Source organism: Nannospalax galili, unplaced genomic scaffold (assembly GCF_000622305.1).
Source record: "Nannospalax galili isolate Female #2095 unplaced genomic scaffold, S.galili_v1.0 scaffold870, whole genome shotgun sequence".
In the NCBI taxonomy this organism is placed as follows: domain Eukaryota; kingdom Metazoa; phylum Chordata; class Mammalia; order Rodentia; family Spalacidae; genus Nannospalax; species Nannospalax galili.
Genome location: NW_008329130.1, coordinates 1456985 through 1464000, shown reverse-complemented (window position 1 = coordinate 1464000; position 7016 = coordinate 1456985). Strand labels below are relative to the sequence as shown.

Here is a 7016-nt window from a genome sequence, read left to right as displayed (position 1 = left end):
ATATTGGTCTTTTTGAGACAGGGTCTCCCTGTAGCCCCAGCTGTCCTGGATTCACTATGGAGACCAGGCTGGCCTCGAACTCACAGAGATCCACCTGCCTCTGCTGCCTGAGTGCTGGGATTAAAGGCGTGTGCCACCCTGCCCGGTCATTGAATTAATATATTTTTAAAAATTGATCTGCTGAGAGTTCAGGGTCAGCTTCAGCTATACTGCAAGTTCTAGGCTAGGCTGGGCTCCGTTGCAGGACCCTGTCTCAAAGGATAACCAAAACTCGCCAGTGAACTGACTCAATGGGTAAAGCCTGATCCCTAGACCTGGGTTTGGTTCCCAGTATCTACATCACAGCTTACAACTGTTTATAACTCTAGTTCCAGGCGATCTGGCACCCTTTTCTGGCCTCTGTGGGCATTGTACTCACATGGTACACTTACACACTTGCAGGCAAAACACTCATATATATATATTTTTAATTCATCAGAAGAAATAGAGCATTAATTGATACATCAAAATCTCCTTAATATTTAATGCAGAGTTTAATATAATCACTAGACAAATACATATATACAATAGGTACTAGTTAATATATATGTCATCTTTGTATAGGAAAGTTTTGGGGCTTAAGAAGATAGATTTCTCGTTTCCTAGATCCAAAAATACAAGCAGTTCCTATTTTTAAGCATGCAACACGATTCAATACTGGGTACATGTGTTACCTGACCTTGGTTCAAATAACTGGAAAATACTTTCCTTTTAGGCTAATACTTTCCCTGGCTAGCACTGCAGAGGACTTGAATCTTCCCTCCCCCAAACAAAAATGGGCTTTTTGAGGGATTTGGCAATGGTAGTGTCAGCCTGTGGCAGTTTTGAGCAAAAGCAGCTTACAGATGCCCTGTAAAAGCTGAGATGCCAGGACTGTTCGTTCACCCTGTTTCAATCAGCTCTCAGATTCTTCTGCAGCCCCCTTGAGAAGTCATTGATTTCAGGGCGTTTGAACTCCTTCCACCAAGTCAGGAAGGGGCATCCAATGCACTTCAACAAATGTTTGGCCAACATGTAGTGGCCTTTACAGTGCAGGCCGGCACAACTAATGTGCTTTAAAACCAGGTCAGGGGGCTGGAGAGATGGCTAAGTGGTTAAGAACACTGACTGTTCTTGCAGAAGACCCAGGTTCGAATCCCAGCACCCACATGGCAGCTAACAACTGTCCGTAACTCCAGTTCCAGGGGATCCAACAGCCTCTTCTGTCCTCCATGGGCATTGCACGACACAGGTGCACTTACATACATGCAGGCAGTACATGCATACACACAAAATAAAAATAATAAATAAAATATTTAAAAAAACAGGTCAGAGAGAGGATTATGGTTTCTGTGTCCCGCCTACGTAGTCTCATGCTTAGCCCCAGCTGCCATGGCCAAGTCATCGTCCACTCTGATCCAACTGTTGTCCTAATCTGCAAGGATCACTTGTGGTATCATAGCTGGGATGCCTCCAGACAAATATAGTTTATATGTTATGGTGTTTTGTTTTGTTTTTAACTCAAGGCACCAACTTACTAGGCAAGTGCTCCATCACTGAGCTATACCCTCCAACCCTTACCTATATTTTAATAGGTAAGACAAAGTATAGGGATTACGTGCTGGTATCCACCCATGTACCTAAGACCCATTTAAAAAAAAATAAACAGGATCTTATGGCCCAGGTTGGCCTCAGATTGACTATGTACAAAGATGACCTCGACCTCCTGATCTTGCCTCAGCCTCTCCAGGGCTGGGAATACATGAATGTGCCACCATGCCTAGCTTTACCAACATTTCCAACTTTGTGCCATGTTTTTTGCATGTGTCTGTGTGTATATGTGCATAAGTGTACATGTGTTCGCTTGTGTGGGCACATGCCTGTGGTGACCAGAGGTCAGGGAGTTTCCTCGGTTGCTCTCTACCTTATTCATTGAGGCAGGGTGTCCTTATTGAACCCAGAGCTTGCCAACACTAGTCTAGGTAACAGCTTGCTCAGGGGCTCTCATCTTTACTTTCCAAGCACTGGAATTATAAGTGAGTGCTACTTGTAATTTGGATTCCAGTCCTTATGCTTATCAAGCCATCTCCCCAGCCCCCTCCCTCCTCCCCAGGGAATAAAATATAAGTTGGGCATGGTGGCACACGTTTAGTCCCAGCACTCAGGAGACAGAGACAAGCAGATCTCTGTCTCAAAAAAAAAAAAAAAAAAAAAGGAAGAAAGAAAAGAAAGAAGAAAATATTAGGGGCTGGGGAGATAGTTCAATTGATAATGCTCTTTCTGAATAAGCCTGAGGACCAGAGTTCAATCCCCATCAGCCATGTAAAAAGTCAGGCAAGGTGTCACCCACATATAATTCAGCCAGTCTAGAAATCCAGTTTGATCTCAGAGAGCTCCAGGTCCCAGTGAGAGATTCTGTCTCAAAAAAACCAAAATGGATGGATGTCTCCTGAGGAAGGACATCCAAGGTTGACCTCTGGTCTCCACATACACGTGCATCTACACACTCTACCACACATACACTCTTGCATACATTACACTTGTGCATGTATGCATGCACGCGCACACACACACATGCACGCACACACAAGAAATAAAGCATTAGGCTGAGCCGTAGCTTCCTGGGTCCTGTCCACAGCGTCTTCGTCCTCTCTCCTGCGGTGTCCTCTCTCCTGAAGAGTTCAATGACTATGGTCTTCCTGCATATTTTTCTACTTGACACGTAGCCTTTTATTTGTTTGTTTGTTTTTTGTTTTTTTGGTTTTTGTTTTTTTGGTTTTTGGAACTCATTATGTAGATCAGGCTGGCCTTGCACTCACAGAGATCCTCCTGCCTCTGCCTCCCGAATGCTGGGATTAAAGGCATGTGCCACCATGCATGCCCAGCTTGACATGTAGTCTTAAAACAATATGAAGTTTTATATTTTTGTTTTTATTATTTTTGAAATAAGGTTTCTTGTATCCCAGGCTGGCTGGGAACTCACTATGTAGCTAAGGATGACTTTGAACTCCTGATTCTCCTGCCTTCCCCTTCCACTAGTGCTGGAATTACAGAAGTGCAGTCTCATGCCTGACAGTAGCTTAGAGTTCTTTACATATTCTGAATACCTTGCTTATGATGCCAATGTTTTCATGTGTTACATTCACACTGCCATGTGTTGTATCTGGCTTCTGTTCCCTTTCTAGATGTGTGTGTCCTTGTGTCAATACAACAGAGCCCTAATAAATGCACTGTTAGAGAGATTCTCTCTAACTATGGGCAAATGGCTCTTTTCTGTCACAAAGTTTTTATTTTATTCTTGTCTGTGTGTGTGTGTGTGTGTGTGCATGTGCACGTATGCACACACACATGCATGCGTAGATGGATATCACAGCATGTGTGGAAGTCAGAGAACAACTTTTGGGAGTTGGTTCTCTCTTTCCACCATATGGGCTCTGAGGATCGATGATCGCAGGTCATCAGGCTTGTGAGGCAAGTACCTTTACCTGCTGAGTCATCTCAACCAGGCTTGTGCATTGATTTTGTATCTAAAACCCAAAGTAGCTACCTTAGGTGTAGTAAGTGGCTGTGTGTTTCATGGTCTCAGAACATCTGATGCTGTTTCCTTTCATTCCGAGAATAGCCCCACCAGAACATGGTAAATTCAATTTTATAGAAATTTATGGTTTTTTAAAAATATTTTTATTATTGCCGGGCATGGTGGCGCACAACTTTAATCCCAGCACTCAGGAGGCAGAGGCAGGCAGATCTCTGTGAGTTCAAGGCCAGCCTGGTCTACATAGTGAGTTCCAGGACAGCTGGGGCTACAGGGAGACCCTGTCTCAAAAAGATCAAAAATATTTTTTTCCGTTATTTTATGTGTATGAGTGTATTGCCTGCATGTGTGTAAGTGCACCCATGTCGTGCAAAGCCCGTGGAGGTCAGAAGAAGGTGTCAGATCCCCTGGAACTGGAGTTGTGGATGGTTGTTAGCCACCATGTGGGTGCTGAGAATTGAATCCGGGTCCTCTGTAAGAGCAACCAATGCTCTTAACTGCTGAGCCATCTCTCCAGCCCCCAGTAATTTATGGTTTGAAAGAGGCTCTTTTAAACAAAATTTGTAAACTAAGCAACTGAATGGTTTCCCAGGGTGACTTCATTCATTAGAGGGTCAAAAGCTTCTGCATAGCAGGCTCTTTGGCCTCGTGGGATACCAGCAGCCTATCTGCCTTTGAGGACTGGTTCAAATGGCCTCTCTTTCTCTCTCTCTCTTTTTTTTTTTCTTTTTGAGACGGGGTCTCCTTGTAGCCCCAGCTGGCCTGGAACTCACTAGGTAGACCAGGCTGGCCTTGAACTTGCAGAGATCCACCTGCCTCTCTGCCTCTGCCTCCTAAGTGCTGGGATCAAAGGTGTGCACCACCACACCTGGCAACAGTCTTTTGTTCATAGCCTCTGACCATTGCTTAAAAAACACTCATTATTTATGAAGATATTAGTTGTATTCATTAATGGGGATACCATATGATGTTTGGACACGTACACATTAAATAATGTTTAAACAGATTTAGCATATTTATTTCCTCAAACATTTATTCCTTCTTTTTTTCCCCTCCAGTTCCAAAGGCTTTATTGGTAAATATGCTTTAGAAAAGACAATGCATCCTACTGCTTCTGGTCATTGGAATGAAGAGCTGTGTTTAAGGACTCATTAGTAATGCTGACAAAGACCCTGTTTTGTCCACCTCTATTCACAGACCTACGCATAGGCACAGGACTTGTAGTTAATCAGTTCTTCAGGTTTAAACCATAGGCTGATCTCTTTTGATTTATTATTTTATTTATTTTCATTTTATGTGTATGTATTGCCTGCATGTTTCTAAGTGCACCTGTGTGGTGCAATGTCCACAGAGGTTAGAAGAGAGTGTTGTATTCCCCTGGAACTAGAGTTAGAGATGGTTGTTAGCCACCATGTAGGTGCTGGGACTCAAACCTGGGTCCTCTGCAAAAGCAGTCAGTACTCTTAGCTGCTGAGCCATCGCTCCAGCCCCTATTTATTTTTATGTTTATGAGTGTATTGCCTTCATGTATGTAAGTGCACCTGTGCATGCAATGCCCTTGGAGGCTAGAGGAGGGTGTCAGATCCCCTGGAACTGGAGTTACAGATGGTTGTTAGACTTCATGTGGGTGCTGGGAATTAAAGCCTGAGTCCTCTGCAAGGGCAGCCTGTGCTCTTAAGCAATGTGCCATTTTCACTGAATCACTGCCGTGAATGTTCCTGCCAACTTGAATGCAGAAATCCTTTTGAATGGTGCCTGGCTTAGAACCAGCTGGACTGGTCTCCCCTAGCATCACTGGGTCTGTCTCTACTGCATTGAGTCCCTCCTAAACCATGGCCATCACAGGCCCTGAGTTCATGTACTTTGCCAGCCCTGGGAAGAAAGAATGTTTTTTCAGGTTAATGCAGTACTGCATCAGGTGATCTTCAGAGGCTGGAGGGAACATCATGGCCACCAGCTGGAATCCATTCTGCTGGAAGTGCCTGATGATCTTGCCCACCAGGCAGAGTTGCATGCCTCCTGGCTTGATGGTGATGAAGGTACCTCTGAGGTTGGCCATGGTCAGGAAAGGTGGTGGGTTGGCTGGTGGTTGAAAATAGCTCCATTCATTCCTTCCTTGTTGGGAAAACTCTCGAAGTCCTTTTTTCTAGCTTTCTGAAGCATACAGTACATTACTGTTACCTACAGACAACCTACTGTGCAACAGCACTCTAGAGCTTCTTGCTTCTAGGTAAATCCATCATTTGACTTTTTTTTTTTTTTAAGTTCTAGGGATTGAATTCAGGGTCTCCCAAATCCTAGACAAGGGCCCTACCATTGAGCCACACTTCCAGGCAATTTTTTGGTTGTTTTTATTAGTATTTTTGTTCATTTAAAAACTTTTTTCCTTTTTTTTTTTTGGTCTTTTCTGAGACAGGGTCTCCCTGTAGTCTCAACTGACCTGGAGCTCACTATGTAGACCAGGCTGGCCTTGAACTCACAGAGATCTGTCCGCCTCTGCCTCCGGAGTGCTGGGATTAAAGGCGTGTGCCACCACGCCCGGCTGATTTATTTTTATTTTATGAGTATGAATGTTTGGCCTGCACCACGTGTATGCCATGCCCTATGGAGGCCAGAAGATGGCGTCAGATTCCCTAGAACTGGAGTTACAGATGGTTACGAGTCACAATGTGGGTGCTGGGCCGTGAACCCAGGTCCTCTCCAGGAGTAGCAAGTGCTCACCCATGGGCCAACTCTCCTTTTTGTTAGGAATTTTAAAATTTATTATTATAGCTTGTATGTATAATGTATATGTAGGCATGTATGTGGAGGCCAGAGGATAACTTTGTGGAGTAGGTTCTCAATTTACTTTTACATGGGTTCTGCAGATCGAATTCAGATTACTGATTTTCATGACAAGCACTTTCACCTACTGAGCAATCTTTTTCTTTTTTGGGACAGGGTCTCCCTGTAGCCCCAGCTGGCCTGGAACTCACTAGGTAGACCAGGCTGGCCTAGAACTCACACACAGAGATTGCTTCTGCCTCCCGAGTGCTGGGATTAAAGGCCAGTGCCACCACGCCTGGCCGGCAGAGCAATCTTAACAGACCCTGTTGAAGACAGGGTTTCCCTATGTAGTTCAGGCTGGCCTTCAATTCACAATTGTTCCTCCCCTTATTTTAAGCAATTTGATTTCTTGTATGCTTCAGCATAAATTATGTCATCCTTTAGCGGGCAGCTAGTGTATAAATTCCCAGTAAAACAAGAAATGTCCAGGGCTGATGGCTCTGCGGTTCAGAGCACTGGTTTTTCTTGCAAAAGGCAAGGAGTTTGATTTCCAGCACCCACATGGCAGCTAACAACTGTCCATAAGTCCAGTTCCGGGGGATCTGACATCCTCTTCTGACCTGCTTGGACACTGTATGACATGGGTGCACTTACATGCAGGTAATACACTCATATACATAAAATAAAAATAAATAAA

General features: G+C 44.2%; 1 pseudogene; it reads right to left on the bottom strand.

The window, feature by feature from the left end:
- Positions 1-5190: 5190 nt before the first annotated feature.
- Positions 5191-5851, bottom strand: LOC103733060 (annotated as a pseudogene).
- Between the last annotated feature and the right edge of the window lie 1165 nt (positions 5852-7016).